The 16,649-nt window shown below is 45.2% G+C and overlaps 1 pseudogene; it reads left to right on the top strand.

Annotated features, from left to right (window-relative positions):
* Positions 1 to 48: 48 nt before the first annotated feature.
* On the top strand, positions 49 to 611 carry LOC141021095 (UDP-glucose 6-dehydrogenase 2-like; annotated as a pseudogene).
* Positions 612 to 16,649: the final 16,038 nt, after the last annotated feature.

Here is a 16,649-nt window from a genome sequence, read left to right as displayed (position 1 = left end):
GGCATCAACGACTGCAAGAGCCGCTTCATCTACCGTGTTGTCTCCTCCATGTTCAACACCGTCGCCGTGAAGAAGGTGGCCATGCTAGGTTCGCCTTCAAGAAGGATACCGGTGACACCCGCAAGACACCGGTCATCGACATGTGCCTAGGTCTGCTTGGCGACAAGGCCGTCGTTAGCATCTACGACCCGCAGGTGAGGCGTGACCTCGCCATGAACAAGTTTGACTGGGACCACGCGCACCCTCGCCACCTGCAGCCGGTGGGCCGTGGGCGAGCCCGCCGGGCAGCCCGTCACCGTCACATCGGACGCGTACGAGGCCGTCCGCGATGCGCACGCCGTCTGCATCCTGACCGAGTGGGATGAGTTCAGGAGCCTCGACTGCTGGCGCATGTACAACGTGATGCAGAAGCCGGCTTTCGTCTTCGCCGTCGCAGGATTCATCATCTATGCAATTGGCAAGCCGCTTGACCAAGCCCAGTGGCTCAAGGTCATGCCAGCCGTCGCCTGAGGCGATGCACACTGATAGCCGCGCGTCGACGAGCGTTCTTCTTACTAATTAATAACAACAAAAAGCATCGATGAATTTTAAGAGAAGTCTTATGTTATAAAAACCGAAAATCTCATAGACAGGAGGACTTATCTGTAGAACTTTTCTGTTTCCCCCGTCAAGCAGACAAGACGGAAGCATCCAAAGGAGTTATTAGTACGGAGGAGAGGGCCTAAGCAAAAGCAGGGGGCAGATCAACGAGGTAGTACTTGCACTAATATGTTTCATGCGAGCTTAGTGCATTCTTATTCTATTAGTTAAATTTTAGATTTGTACAGCTATGTTTCATGAGAGAGGACATACTTTTACTTCCTATTCTCTGCTCGATTAGTTCCAAATTACAAGGATACAAGTGTTCAAAAGTTAACTAAGTGAAACACTGAACATGTTAGTTGATGACCTCCGACTAGCAGTTATGTTCTTCTCTCTTCGGGTTGTGTGACATGGATTACTGAATTTTAAAGAATATATATGTTTTAGCATTTTTTATGATGTTTTGTTCAAGCAAAGAAGAAACGTAACTAGGCTAGAATTTTTGAAAGACAATATCCGTATAATATGTCATGCTGTAAATTAATTACTGTATTTATGGCTTTTCATTGTGAGAGTTAGATGACCTGAAACTGTTAAATGAGATGCGTTTAATTTCACCCCACAAAAAAAAGATGCGTTTAATTTCAGTTATCAATCTCTAAAGTTGGATCCCTTGACCAGTCTGCGATTTTGTATATGTTGTGCCACATATCTTATTAAAGATTTACCGTCTTCAGTTCATTAAATCAGTTTTTCTTCTCTCCCACGGATGCTTCATGTCATAAGTAGTTTGCAAGTCATTTTAGTATTCTTGCAGATCTATGCAATAATGTAGCTGCAACTGGTCGAACATATACTCCTACTAATTTGTTAGCTGCTCTCAAGTAAGGCACTTCTTGAGTTAATTGTTGACGGTCAATATTAAGCATTCAACATTCTAATTATCATTTCGACAGCTCTATGCACTTCCTAAATTAGTGGTCGGCGATCAATATTAAGCAATCTACATTCTAATTGAGCCATATAATGTACTATATTTCTTTATCCTGATGCCACCAAGTAATCTGCTATGCAGCTTCTCTATCATGGTTTCTTTGAAAATGACTAGCCATAAAAAATAATACAATGTTCATGTTTTCATTTTTCATATAGGACGTCAATCTCTTTGGAGATCACATGACCTATTTGGAGCACAGTTTCATGTCCCTTCAACGCATTCTTGCATCTAAATTATTGGGTTGGCATGAAGTGCGTACATACTAAAAGAATAAGTTACTTTCTTTTAATGTCAGATTTTCTCGAGCTTTATTAATCCTGACTATGATAAATATAAATTCACTCAGTACAAAAATAATAGTCATGAAAAATTCTAGCTCATGCAGTTGCGTGGATTGATGACTAGCTCAACTGCTCTATTGCCACCGCTTGTAACCATGCCATTGGCCTCCCCCGGCTCCTCCTTATCAACTGTGATCTCTGATTTTCAGGTAAAGTCCTCCCATGGTAGCCTCCCATAAAAGCACTTAACCCTATCACGTAGCCGGTTATGCATCCCATCGATTTCTTCCGTTGCAACGCACGGGCAATTTTCCTATATATATATATATATATATATATATATATATATATATATATATACAGTGCATCCCATCGATTTCTTCCGTTGCAACGCACGGGCAATTTTCCTATATATATATATACAGTGGGTTCACCCAGGTGGACATCCAAGGAAAAGCTAAAAAGAAAAGGAACCGCGTTGCAAGAATTCGAACACGTGACCTCGCTAACCCTGAAATTGAAGTCACGCCATTCTAGCCAGCTGAGTCTGCTAGCTGTTGTGAATAAAGCAAAGTTATTTCTTAGTTGTAGACTACAGCCAGACGTGGAGGTTGTGGGCCAGCTGAACATGCAGGTAGCCATAATAAGAATCCTAATTCAACTTAGCTACATGTACAAGTCTGTAGAAAAAGTACCTATGTTTTCGGTTCATTTCGTGCGTACTTCTTACAAGCTACATTGTTTCTCAGCTGCAAAAAAAAAGGTCTTCTCTATTGAGCCGTCAGCAACAAGAATGGGCTTTGCTGGAAGTCATGAAAAAGAAGCGCCAAAAAATAATACTTCGCTAGGGATCGAGCTTATAACTTCCCGTCGAGTATAAGCTGCAACAATCAATTATCATTAGTCCCATATTGCTCCCTTAAACTTATTCGCGTCAATTTATATACGTTTTACCCAAGATCCATGAGACATGGATGTTGGATTTATTGGGACAGAGGGAGAAAATCTACTAGATTATATGTTGGCTAAATTAAACAGAATTTGTGAGGCGTTTGTGGTGGAATTAAAGGAAGAGAAGAGAGAGACCATCGGATTATATGTTGGCTAATTATGTTGGCTAATTATGAGGTGATCCATGATGGAACGAGTGGGGGCTCTCCGATTAAATCTAGACACGCATATTTGAGGGAGAGAGTGGGATTCGTGAGCCCATTGGGAGATTAAATCAGTGCTTCATGCATGCAGTCGACTAATCAACTTGATTCGTGAATCGCATGACCAAAGGGTAGGGTCATGGGGAGTACATCGCCTGTTCTGTACCAGACGCCTTGAAGGGAGATTGTGGGATTTGTGAGTCCATGGAACAAAGGTTGCAGATTGCCTAGCAGGATATAGTCGTATCATAGCATGACTGTGTGGTTGGATCTAGAACCTTCATGTATAGAGAAAATCTTACCTCTAAATTATAACCGTGTTACTATGGAATAAAAACCCTATTAAACCCGTGAAAAAAGCCAAGTAGTTATGCTCCCCCTTAATATTTATATCCACATCAATGGTCATGTATATTCTACAAGATGTGATTTATCAGTCACATAATTCTTAGCTTTTGTTGCATCATATTTGCCGAACAGTGAATAAAATGACATATCTTCTAGATTAAATATTCCTCAACAACTTCTGTTCCACTCTATTTATACAGTGGAAAATTAATCATCTATAGCGGTGCTATAGTGGTTTTAGCAGGCAAAGGTGCACGCATTTTTTATTTTTACCCGTTGCAACGCACGGGCATTTTTTGCTAGTAATAATAATAATCTCTCCCTAATAATAAAGCACGGATTGACTCCGTGGGTTCACCGTCACAATACGTTTCTTGCCGTGAATTTACGCTTTCAGTTTTTTTCACCTATATTATTTTCTATATCCGAGGTGGTACTAATATTACAGTTCGTTTCCTACGTTTGATCATCAAACGATCGTCTGATTCCACCTATCTTTGTATGCACTACCCTAGCCAACGCGATAGACACATTCTTGGTTTGCCATGGCGTGCGAAGCTAAATGTAATGTAGATCCGAACATTTACTCAAATTCCTAATGCAAAAATTATTTTGAAAAAGTGTTTTTTAAAAAGCGAACACTTTCCAAATTTTAGTAGAAAAACTAAAAAGCTTGAACAAAGTTTTGATAAAATGAACATATTTTAAAATCCCAAACATTTTTTGAATTTAGAGAACAAAATATTGAAATCAAGAAAAAAATTTGAACATGAACATTTTTTAAAGCACGGATTTTTTTAATCTTGAGAACAAATTTGGAACCGCAGATTTTTTTTAAAGCATGAACATTTTTTTTAATCTTGAGAACAAATTTTGAAACTTAGAACAAATTAGGAAGCGCGAACAATTTCTTAAAGCACGCACATTTTTTGAATATTGAGAACAAATTTTGAAACGGAGAACAAATTTGAAAAATCCCGAACAAATTTGGAAGCCCGAACATTTTTTGAAAACGTGAACAAAATAATTGAAGTCTGGTACATTATATTAATTTCGAAAGTTTTGAACTTTTTTGTGTAATGAGAATTTTTTTTGAATTTTGAGAACATTTTTTTAAAAATTGAACATTTTATGGAAAGGCAAACAAAATTTGAATATTTTGAAAAAAAAGAGAAAATGAAATAAGAAACCAAAGAAAGAAAACAAACAGAAAAAAAAAAGAAGAAAAGAAAAAAGAAACAGAAAGGAATTTGCAAATCTGAAGAACAAAAAGGAAATAGAAAGAGAAGAAAAAGGAATTGAAAATGAAATAAAGAAACAGAAAAACAAAGAAAGAAGAAAAAAAGAGAAAGAAAAAAATAAACAGAAAAAGAAAAAACCGGTTCAAGAACCTTCCGGAAGGTTCCCAAAACCGGTCAGGAACCTTCCAGAAAGTACCAAAAAGGATACTGTAGCGCGTGTACTATCTCGTAGTTGGGCCGGCCCATCATGATCGCTAGGTCGCTCGCCTCTGTGCGTTAGCTCGACATTCTGCCGCAGTGAGCGTCAGGATATTCCGTAAGTATAGGCTAAATGTGTCGTAGGTTGTTCGTAGCTACGTTGCTGGGCCTGGGCCACAAGTCATGTTTCCAGTTCTCGCGCAAGCCACCGAAAAAAAAGGATGCCTGAGGTGAAGATCGAACCTGTAACCTCAGGTGTCGTGTGCTAAGTACCCTAAAAAAAAGGTGTTGTGTGCTAAGTCAGTAGCCAACAGGGAAAGCATACTGATGTGATGATGCGTGGATATTTTTGTTTGGATAGTCCCACCTCGCCAATTTAGACTAATTCTCACCAATTCATATACGTTCTCAAGTTGTCTGGAACATCACCTATATAGCTGGCGGCTAGCTAGGTGCCGGGATACGAGATTAGCATAATATAAACGTTGCCTTGAGAGAATATGGAAGCAGCCAGTGATGTGATATACTGCATCGACCATGAATTCATAAATCAAATCTTGGAAAAAGAACGAGTACGTATTGCATTCTCTTTACTAGCTCTTTTTTCTGTAACAAGATTTTCGTCCAACTTAAATCTTCAGTATTTTATCTTTACAGTCTTTCTCGTGGCACCTTTTGTTTCAACTTGACCTACAACATATGGGTATGTGATTTATTTCCTCCCGTTGCTACGCACGGGCCCTTTTGCTAGTAATAATAAAGCACGTTATAAAGAACACGCTGCATTTTAAAGTATTCAGCCCGCAATCCTTTTTGCTGCGCTCGGGCGTCGCATCAGACAGTGGCAGCGAGACAGGAGGCACGCACGGAGATGGAGGAGAAAATGAAGAGTCGTCCGGGGGCGAGGAGTTCGCCGGCGTCGATGCCACGGACCATGGCGGCGCAATCTTGCAGGGGGCAACAAGAAGACGAGCAGAGGGGAGCATCGAAAATGGGGGATGCCGGCGACGGGGCAACCGGGAATGCATCGGCGAGGGCAACCGACAGCGGCGGCGCGAACTGAAAGGAGGCGGCCATGGCTTCCTTCAGCAGCAGGGAAGAACAGAGAGAGGGTGAGAGGGAAGAACAGAGAGAGAGTGAGAGTGGGACGATGGGGCGCAGAGGGAGGAGGATAACGTGCACGAGATAGGGGTGGCGGCGGTGGAGGACCTCGCCAGCGGCAGCGGCCGGCCTGTGCAGCAGTGCAGGGGGTCGGCCGCGTGCTGCTTCTGTCCTGGCGGCGCTAGGTGAGGTCGAGGGGATCGAAGGAGGGAGGCAGACGAGTGTGAAAGCGATGAGAATCGGGCTAGGGTTCTCTATTGGTGGGGATAAGTGGAGGCCCGGCTGGGCCTTGGGCTGGCTGGGGTTTGCTAGAAAATGTCCCGCAAAGAAAATAATTGGGCCGGTCGATTTTTAAAGAAAAGAAGGGATTTTCCACTATTGGGAAGGTACAAAATCATGCGAGAGTTGCGTTCTTTGTTCTTGGTTCTTTTATTCTAGGTGGTGTAGGTATTACATTTGTGGCTGAGAAAAAGGGTGGGGAAAAGCTCCCTGTAGTTAATTTGGGAATTCGGTCAGTAGATTCCAACGACCGAACTCAACGAAATAATTCCGGTTTTTGTCGTTCGCTAACCGATTGAACAAGAAGTTTCAGTCCTAGGTTTTTCCACTTTGGTTCTTGTTTTTCAGCTTTGGTCTTTGGTTCTCGGTTTTTATGATCACCCTTAGGCACAAGGGAAGGGGGAGGGGATTGAGCTGCGCTAGGGTTCGTCGGGCGTGGGCCGGCTAAAAAGGGTGGCCAGGTAGGCCGGTGTTGGGCCAAGGCAAGCAAATTGTGGTAGGCCATCTTTTGGGTCTACCAAAAATGTTTTCTTATTAACTAATAGTACCATCTCACTAATTTACACAAGATCTCACCAATTTATATATATATATATATATATCCTCAAAGAGACAATCAACAAGCCTCTTTGGAAATAAACAAAACATAGAGTGAGGTGTGGCTATAATTTGACAATGACATGCCCAGTAAAGAAGGAATGCATGTTGTGGGTTGATGTATGTAGCTATAACGTGACAATAAAAAGACTGTGTGGCTATATAAAGTGGCTACAAGACTGACCTGATAAAAAAGGAATAAACATTGTTGATGTTTCCTCCCCCATTGATATACAATGCTACTCAAGATGCCCAAGTCGGTAATGCTTTAACTGAAAACCGTAGTTTGCCAAATCTAAAAGACCGACTATACCATGTGCGATTTTTCCCCGTTGCAACGCACGGGCCCTTTTGCTAGTTAATTCTATAATCAGGGATAATCCTCCCTTTGTGTAAACAGCCGCCGGTTTGGGTATGGTAACGGTTCGACATACCCACGCCCCCACGATCGGACACGTCCGCTCGTGGCAACGGTTCCCCATGTATATAATCCTTGAATCATCAATGAAAGAGACAGTTCGATCAAATCATTCTTTCACACGTTAGCAGCACTTGCCTCTGCCCAGAGCACACATAGGCAAATCACGCCGGCGACAGTCGCCGGAAAAGAGAACTAGAAGGGAAGAAAGGAAAGGTAAGAGGATGCCTCGTGGTCTCCCGTCCTTCTTCCTGCGCCTTGTTCGTAGCGGCGGTCGACGTTGACAGGGCCGTCGCCGTCGCCATGGTGTTGGCGGTCTTCGCCGCCACAACCGCAACGCCCGTGATCTTCGCAAGTTCGGAGGCCGCCGGAACGGTTTCCGTCGCCATGGAATCACGTACCGGTAGTTGATATCACTGTAAGTGTAAATGAATTTGTATATCCAATTGATGGATGTGGTGACAGCATATTTATATGGGTCACTTAAGACGGATATCTATATGGAAGTTCCAGAGGGACTGAAGATTCCGGATCCGAAAGCTAATCGCAACATGTACTGCGTAAAGCTACTGAAGTTGTTATATGGCTTGAGACAGTCGGGTAGAATGTGGTATAACCGATTAAGTGAGTTCCTTCTGAAGTAGGGTTACTCAAACAACAATGATTGCCCATGTGTGTTCATCAAGAAATCCACTGATGGATTTTGTATAATTTCCGTGTATGTTGATGACTTGAACATCATTGGGACTACACGAGAAATACATAAGTCATGTAATCATTTGAAGACGGAATTCGAGATGAAAGATTTGGGTAAAACCAAATTTGTCTTGGTTTGCAGCTTGAACATTTTTCTTCAGGAATACTTGTTCACCAGTCTGCTTATATCCAAAAGATATTGGAAAAGTTCAATATGGATAAAGCATATCCGTCAAAAACACCTATGGTCGTCAGATCTCTTGATAGAGATAAAGACCAATTTAGACCTAAGAGCATTACTAGTAGAACCCTCAAACCCTCAAACCCTTATAGCAGTTTTAAGGGTTGAGAAGTGCTAGTTTTTGACACTTTTAAGGGTTGAAAAACAGGGGCAAAGACTAGAACCCTCAAACCCAACCCTTAAACTGCTTTAAGGGTTGGATTTGAGGGTTCTAGTCTTTGCCTCAACCCCAACCTTTAAAACTGTCATTTCATATATCACACATTTCATCACATTTCATCATATGACATATCACAAATTCCATCACATTTGACATAAAACAATAATCATTCTAGTTATTATTACAACACCGAATAAAACAATAATCATTCAAATTATTACAACAATGTTTGAGCAAATTACACTAATTGTTCGAATCAAATAGGACATAGAAAAGTAAAACAAAGATACATCATGGGCCAATGCGCCGCCCATCCAACTGCCAGTGGTGCTCTACTAGATCATCCCGGAGCCGACCATGAGTGGTTGCATCCTCAATCTCACGATGTGCTTGAAGAAAAGCGTGTATGCGAGAAGGGTTTCTTTCCGGTTGCACACGGGTGCCAACATTGTCATAGAAACAAGGGAGGTTTAACCCTCTCTCATCCTCTAGGATCATGTTGTGTAGAATCACACAACATTTCATGATGTTCACCAAGGTTTTTTTGTCCCAAAACCGAGCTGGACCACGAACTATGGCAAACCTTGCTTGCAAAACACCGAAAGCTCTCTCAATATCCTTGCGGGCTGCCTCTTGTGCCTTGGTGAAATGAGCCTCTTTTCTTGTTAAGGGCACCCCATTTTTCTCCTTGATGGACTTCACAAGAGTTGCCCATTCGGGATAGATGCCATCGGTGAGATAGTATCCCATTGAGTACTCATTGTCCATGATTTTGTAGTTGCAAGCTGGAGCATCCCCAGAAATTAATCTTTTGAACAAAGGAGATCTATTGAGGATATTGATATCATTGAGTGTTCCCGGCAACCCAAAGAATGCATGCCAAATCCATGTGTCCTGAGATGCTACGGCCTCAAGCACAATGGTAGCATCACGGCTTTTACCGCAATACATTCCGTGCCATGTCTTTGGGCAATTTTTCCACCTCCAATGCATGCAATCAAGACTACCAAGCATCCCCGGCCATCCCCTTTTTTCATTCATTTCCATTAATCTCTTTGTATCTTCCTCGTTTGGTGCCCGAAGATACTGCTCACCGTACAACCGGATGACCAACTTGGCAAACCTACGGACTGACTCCGTAGTTGTATCTTGCCCAATGCGAAGATACTCGTCGGTATAATCCGCGGGTATGCCATAAGCGAGTACCCGCATTGCCGCCGATATCTTTTGATATGCACTAAACCCCATGATACCGGCGGCGGATCTACGACGTTTAAAGTAATAGGAGGCGGCCTCACAATCGGTGACAATCTTCACAAACAAACTACGCCGCATTCGGTACCTTCTGCGGAAGAGACGAGGAGGGTATGTAGGTACCTCCGCGAAGTATTCTTCCATCAAATGCTCGTGTCCGAGAGCGCGGTTCCGGTAGATGGTGACTCGCCCCATCTTCGACCCTCTCCTCTGATCCATCAGCTTCACGCGGTTTTCAAACGATTGCATGTCGATGAGGAGGCTCATCATCTCGACGTCGTCGTCTTGCAACAACTCATCAATGTCGGAATCGTCGGATGTCGACCAATCTGACGAATCGGACATCGAGTCCATGACAATCTCCTCATTGTTCATCTCCATCTGCAAAGGACAGTCACTAATTAGTGCTAAAAAATGAAACAATAAAGAAAATGAAACAAAATGAATAAAAAAGCACATACCTTACCTCGGAGGAGGCGGCGGAGGCGGCCGGCAGGAGGGCGGCCGGGGCGCGGCTCGGACGGCAGGAGGGCGGCCGGGGCGGCCGGCGGGAGGGCAGGGCGGCGGCGCGGCTTGGACGGCCTGGGCGACCGGCGGGAGGGCAGGGCGGCGGCGCGGCTCCTCGATGCCGGCTCCTGGGCGGCCGGGCCGCGGCGGCGCAGGGGAGGCGAGAGGGGCGGCCGGCGGGAGGGCGGCCGGGGCGGGGAGGAGGGCGCACGGCGGGGCGGGGAGGCGGCGGGACGGTGCGCGGCGGGGCGGGGAGGGGAGGCTGAGGGGCGGCCGGGGATGGAGCGCCGGGAGGGCGGCCGGAGGCCGGCGGCGGCCAGATCCGGGGAGGGGGAGCTGAAAATTCCCTCCCGCGCGTCGTTGACGATGGAACCGGGTCGGGGAGGGGTTGGGCTGGCCAACCCCTGTTTCTACAGGCTGGGAAGGAGAATAGGGGTTGAGCCTCTAAATTTTTTTGAGGGTTTAAGGGTTAAGGGGTTCTATTCTTTAGGAATTTTTCGTCTCAACCCGTAAAAAAGCGGTTATTTTTGAGGGTTTGAGGGTTTAGGGGTACTACTAGAAATGCTCTAAGGGTGATGATGAAGAGGTATTAGGACCTTAGTTTCCTTACCTCGGTGCTATTGGAGCACTAATGTATCTAGCGAACTACACCAGGCCTGACATAGCATTTGCAGTTAATTTACTAGCTAGATACAACGCATCACCTACGAAAAGGCATTGGGTTGGTGTGAAGAATATTTTCAGATATCCTCAGGGCACCAAAGATCTTGGTTTATTCTATCAGAAAATCAAGAGAGAACCATGGTGGGGTATTGCGATGCTGGATACTTATCAGATCCCCATGATGCCAGATCGCAGACTGGTTTTGTCTTCTTAGACGGAGGTACGGCCTTCTCTTGGAAGTCAACAAAGCAAACCTTAGTGGCAACGTCCACCATTCATTCTGAGATAATTGCTTTGTTCGAAGCATCAAGGGAATGTGTATGGCTTCACAGAATGATGAACTTTGTCCAAAGTTCAAGCGGGATTGGTTCTTTGAAATCACCCACCATTATCTATGGAGATAATGCTGCTTGTATTGCACAAATGCAAACGGGTTATATTAAGAGCAATATTACAAAGCATATTTCTTCGAAATTATTTTATCCCCATAATCTGCAAGAAAAGGGGGAGATAAGTATTTTGCAAACGAAGTCATGCGATAATCTTGCTGATCTATTTACTAAGTCCTTACCAAGTTCTCTGTTCCATAAATATGTAACTGGAATTGGTATGACACGACTACGAGATTTGCAAAATTCCGGGGAGGAATATTCTAGGATATAACCTGTTGAGATCTTTAGTATTGCACTCTTTTTCCCTTTGTGAGTTTTTCCAAATGGTTTCTCATGTAAGGTTTTTAATGAGGCAATATCAATGCAAGCATGGACGATACATGTCGTTTTCTCCTTATTTTCTCACTGGGTTTTAGAAGGAGTTTTTCATGGCATATTGTATATTTTCTTCTCAGTTTTCCCACTGGGTTTTGAAGGAGAATATTTCAAGGATGATCAGTCTCAAAGACAAGCGAGGATTAAGGGGAGTGTTAGGTTTTAAATTAATTCTATAATCAGGGATAATCCTCCCTTCGTGTAAACAACCGCCGGGTATGGCAACGGTTTGACATATCCACGCCCCCACGATCCGACGCCACCGCTCGTGGCGACGGTTCCCATGTATATAATCCTTGAATCATCAATGAAAGAGACAGTTCGATCAAATCATTCTTTCACAAGGCCAACGCACAAAAGATGGACTCCTTTTCCGCCGTATCGTACACACCTCATCCATGCATAAACAAATCGGTCCATGACACACGAGCTTGGCTCGTTGCCGTAAAAATTTTTGTGAAACCTTTTGGTCAAATCCATCAACGTCCAATAATGGCATGTTCATTGAAACATTTCGGTCGGTCTACGGTGTGGGCAAGTGAATAATATACTAGAAGTAGCTAGCAGCAAGTGGCAGCATATTGTGACTCAAAATCTCCGGTTGCAATCCATCAACCTCTCACCCGTAAACAAATTAGCTCACCAAATCAACCCCCCATAATTAAGATCCAACAGGCGTCGGAGGCTCGGAGCATATGGTCCAACACTCCAACTCTCAGCGTACAGTCCGTCGGAGGCTCGGAGGCACGCGAATGACCTAGATAGTATAGTATGAGATGGACGGGAGAGGACGAGCCCATGAGGGCATAAGAGCATCTCCAGCCACGCCCCAAAGCCTTCAGGGCCACTTTTTGTACCACATGAGCATGGTTGACGGGGACGCGTCAGGCCGGCTGGAGAGCATTCTGACGGACTCGTCGGTGCCGCTGGCGAGGCGTGCATGGGCGGCGGCGATCGAGCTCGGGATGCTGGCGCGTCTAGCGGCGCCGGCGGTGGTGGTGTACATGATCAACTACCTCATGTCCATGTCCACGCAGGTCCTCTGCGGCCGCCTCGGGACCCTGGAGTTCGCCGGCGCCCCCAAGAGCCCCCCCAGGGCATCTCCAGCAAGTGTTGTCTCCAATAGCAGCCCTATAATAGCTCCAACAACTGTCCTAAAATAGGGCAGTCGCCCGGCAATTTGCATATGCATTTCAACCACAATTTATACGATTTATTGGTATGAATGTTTGCATCACTATTATTACGCAAAATCACTACACACATAATAAAGTAACAACATATGAAGTCAACTTCAACTCCGCATATGAATTTGAAATGCAAGTCTCAAACATAGTGCTAACCAACATAACCAAAAGTTCATGGCCAACATAGAGGAAGTAACATAGTCTCTCAACTCTCCTTGACACTTGTAACTTCTTTATCCTCACCATTACCTTCATCATGTCCATCTTTTTCTTCGTTGTCGTGCTTTGTGCATTCATGTCGCCACCCCTACCTTCCATGCCACCATTCATACATCCCATGACACCACCCATGGCATTCATCGTACCTCCAAAGCCACAACCCATGACTCACATGCTGCCAATGCCTCCCATGCCGCTCATGCCTCCTCCCATGCCACACATGCTGCCACTTATGCCGCCGCCCATGCCACCACTTATCAAGCTCATCATACTCATGGACTTTTTCGCCAATATTTGATCTTTGCAAATCTCAACAAATGACTTTCGCTTCACGTCCATGCCACTTGTGTCCATGAACATGATCTTTGATTCTTTCTCGTCGGCCAACCTCTCCTCGGCCGCCGCCGCTCCCTCTCCTCTAGTTGCACCCAACAATGCTCGGCCTCCGCCTTCTTCTCCTCGGCTACAACCAACCTCTCCTCGGCTGCTGCCCTTTTCTCCTTGGTCACCGCCTTCTTGGCCTCGGCAGCCGCCTTCTCCTTCATGTCTTTTATCTTCAAAGCCTTCTTCTCCTCGGCATACATTTTACCTTGCATTCATAATTGCTTCAAGTGATTCTTTGATATCATTGTCGCCGGCCTTTGTACCGTTATCTTTCTTCCTTTCATCTGGCCATTTGGACTTAGCCATCACCAAGTTGGGAGTGCCACTCCTTTTCTCTTTGTCACCACTTGAATCATCCTCATGCCCAACCGAGCTCTTCTTGCTTGGAAATTCAAATGTCTTCCAGGTCTTCCATTTCTCATCATGCTCAAGTTCGGCCCAACAATGATGCAAAGTGAAGGCTCCATTTCTTATTCTTCTCTACTTTCTTCCCTCTACTCCAGTACATCCCTTGAGCGAGCTAGGTTGAGCTACAAGAAACTTTTGAGAACAAAGTTAGTCATAATTGAGAGACAACAATCTACCTTGTCATCATCATTGCAATCACTTGGGTTTATGTGATCAACATTCTTCAAGAAACATAACCACTTGAAACAATCAGCGGATATGGTACCCCACCAGTGGCGAAGAGACCCAACCGTGCGGTCATATCCACTTGTGTTCTTTCTTCGAAATACTCCTTGATCCTTTTCCAGTAGGTAAAGCTTGGTTGATCGGTTTCGACGGACGCATCTAGAGAAATTTTCTTCCCTGCCGTGCATAGAAATTTGTCTTCACAAGTTGTGCAGTCTGCGGTTCTCCCATTTGGAATAGAATCGAGAAACCCCTTTTCCTCTTCATCAAGCTCTTCACCATCCAACTCAAGCTCGTCATGATCACATTAGGTTTCTTCAAATTCTTGAGAGACAAGTTCTTCGTTTGACACATTTGTATATCTCAAAAATGCTTCATCGTCGGCACTACATGTGTACAATTGAACATAAAACGCATCAATACATGCTCCTATCATTGCACTAATCAACTACAAACACAATCAAAACAAAAAAAAGATTTTTTTTTTACCTTTCGGACATATCATCGAGCGTGTTGTGGGCGCCGGTGACTGTGACTGTGGGCGTCAACGGCTCTTCCTACTCGGCTACCGGCGGGGACAGAGGAGGAGGTGGTGGTGGTGGTGGCGGTCGCGGGGCACCCGCTGCAGCCATGGCCACAGTAGCAGCCTTCTTTGCCGTGGCTGCCTCCGCCTTGGCCTTCTTCACCGCGACCGCAACTGCTGAGTCGCGCGGCGGCCGCTTGACGCTGCCTCCTCGAGGCTTGGCAGCAGTAGTGGGCTTCTTCGCCCAGCTATCTTCCTTTCCGATGGCGGTAGCCGGTCGCGGGGCTACAAACCCACCACAACGGTCATCGGCGGCGGCGGCGGCAGGGCCTTCGCAGGCCATTGAGAGGAGGGCTGGAGCGGCGGCCACCATATCAGGGTCGGTAGCGGTGTCATCGAAGTCGGCCATGGCGTGCTGTGGCCGGCCAGCGGGCGGATCCGAGGTTTTCGGCTGCGGACGACAGAAAAACAGTCACGCGCAATCGTCTGGATGCAGCCTCACATTTTTTCGGCAGCCGCCCAACTGCCCTATATTTGTTATACTTGGAGCCTCTTTCTTGGGCTGCCCAAAAAGCTTTTGTGAAACTTTTTTTGAGAATTTTTCATTCAAATTACGAAACAGTACAAAGTAGTTGATCCTTACAAGCACACTGAAACGCAAACATAAAGGACCATGAACACCTAGAGTGCCCTAAGACATCCATAACACAAGAAGATCTCCGGAGCCCTATGTCATCATTCCTGGATCTTGAGAGAAGACCCCTGCAGTAGAAGGATCTGTAACCAGGCGCAAGCAGGTCATCGTCTTCGACCACGGTACAATTGCCGCCACGCTGCTTCCTCTTTTCTTGACACCAGCACTGAGAGGGCATGGACATCAATCCAACACACTTTTAGGATTGGGCAGATGTTGGAGGCCAATTTTTGCCCTCTCGTGCCCTAAAAACATCTCATGCCCAAAAATAAGGATGATATTGGAGATGCGCTCACCTACACACGCACACATACTTACAAGTGATGCTGAGTTGCTGACTCACGTATACTAATTTTAGGCTTGATGATTGGTTCTATTATTGATTGGCTGATAGAGGAGAAGTGTATCCACGCCTCTTTATATGACTGTACACGAACCCACGTATTATTTATTGAAGTATCCAGAAAGAAGGCTTGTTTTGAGAAGAAAACTCCAAAAGATCCTGCTGTTGTGATTTTTAGCATATGCCATTACCTCACTAGTTGGAGTATTCTGCAGAAAAAACAAGGCCGAAGAAGAACTAAGGAGGCTTCTCTGAAGATCAAGATCAAGAAGATCCTAGAAGAAGCATATGCCAGAATTCACGGTTGGAATCCACCGAGTAGACAACTTGAAGGCTGAGAGGAGATGACTAGGATCTGGAGGGGTGTTTGTTCTTGCCAAGGATCAGTCTCTTGATCTTCTGTCTTGCTTGTTGTATATCCTCGATGTTTTGCCGATGTTGCTCGCTTTGGCCGTTCGGTGGCTAGGCAGGTCTTTGCTTTGCACTGGCAGATGTTTTAATTACCAGAAATAATAAAAATTACATACAAATCCTTAGACCACCTAGCGACGACTACAAGCACTGAAGCGAGTCGAAGAGCGCCACCATCATCGTTCCTCCCTCGCACCAGAACTTGTTGTATTAGACAGTCGAAAAGTTACCGTGCTAAGGCCTTCACCAGAAAAGCAACCGCCGTCGATGAAGAGAAGCATAGTCGGAGGTATCCAACTTGAAGACACATGAACATAGACAAACGAAGACCGGATCCGAACAACCGACCGAATCCTGCAAGATTCGCCGGAGACACACCTCCACATACCCTCTGACAATGCTAGACGCACCATCGGGACAGGAGTTCGGCGGGAAGAACCTTATTCCATCCTCAGGGAGTCGTCGTCTTCCCTCCTACCTTAACAGGACACAGACCCTAACAAAACTTGAAGAAACACTTAAAAATGAAGTCCCCCCGCCGACAAGGGCTTGGATCCACTGCGCCCCATGGCCCTAAGGCCACAGAAGACATGGTGGATCGGCGACGCCGCCAACGAGAAACAGGAACCCTAGACACCTTTTTCCTTGGGACAAGAGACGAAGGGGTGAAGAGATGCGTGTTGCCAACCTAATTTATTTGGAACACCAATGACTCAACATCTTTGCCAATCCAATGCACCTGCCCACGCTGGAACGTGGCGTAATTTTCTT

Source organism: Aegilops tauschii, chromosome 3 (genome assembly GCF_002575655.3).
Source record: "Aegilops tauschii subsp. strangulata cultivar AL8/78 chromosome 3, Aet v6.0, whole genome shotgun sequence".
Lineage (NCBI taxonomy): Eukaryota > Viridiplantae > Streptophyta > Magnoliopsida > Poales > Poaceae > Aegilops > Aegilops tauschii.
The sequence above is the reverse complement of the archived record's forward strand: the minus strand, read 5'-3'. Positions and strand labels throughout refer to the sequence as shown.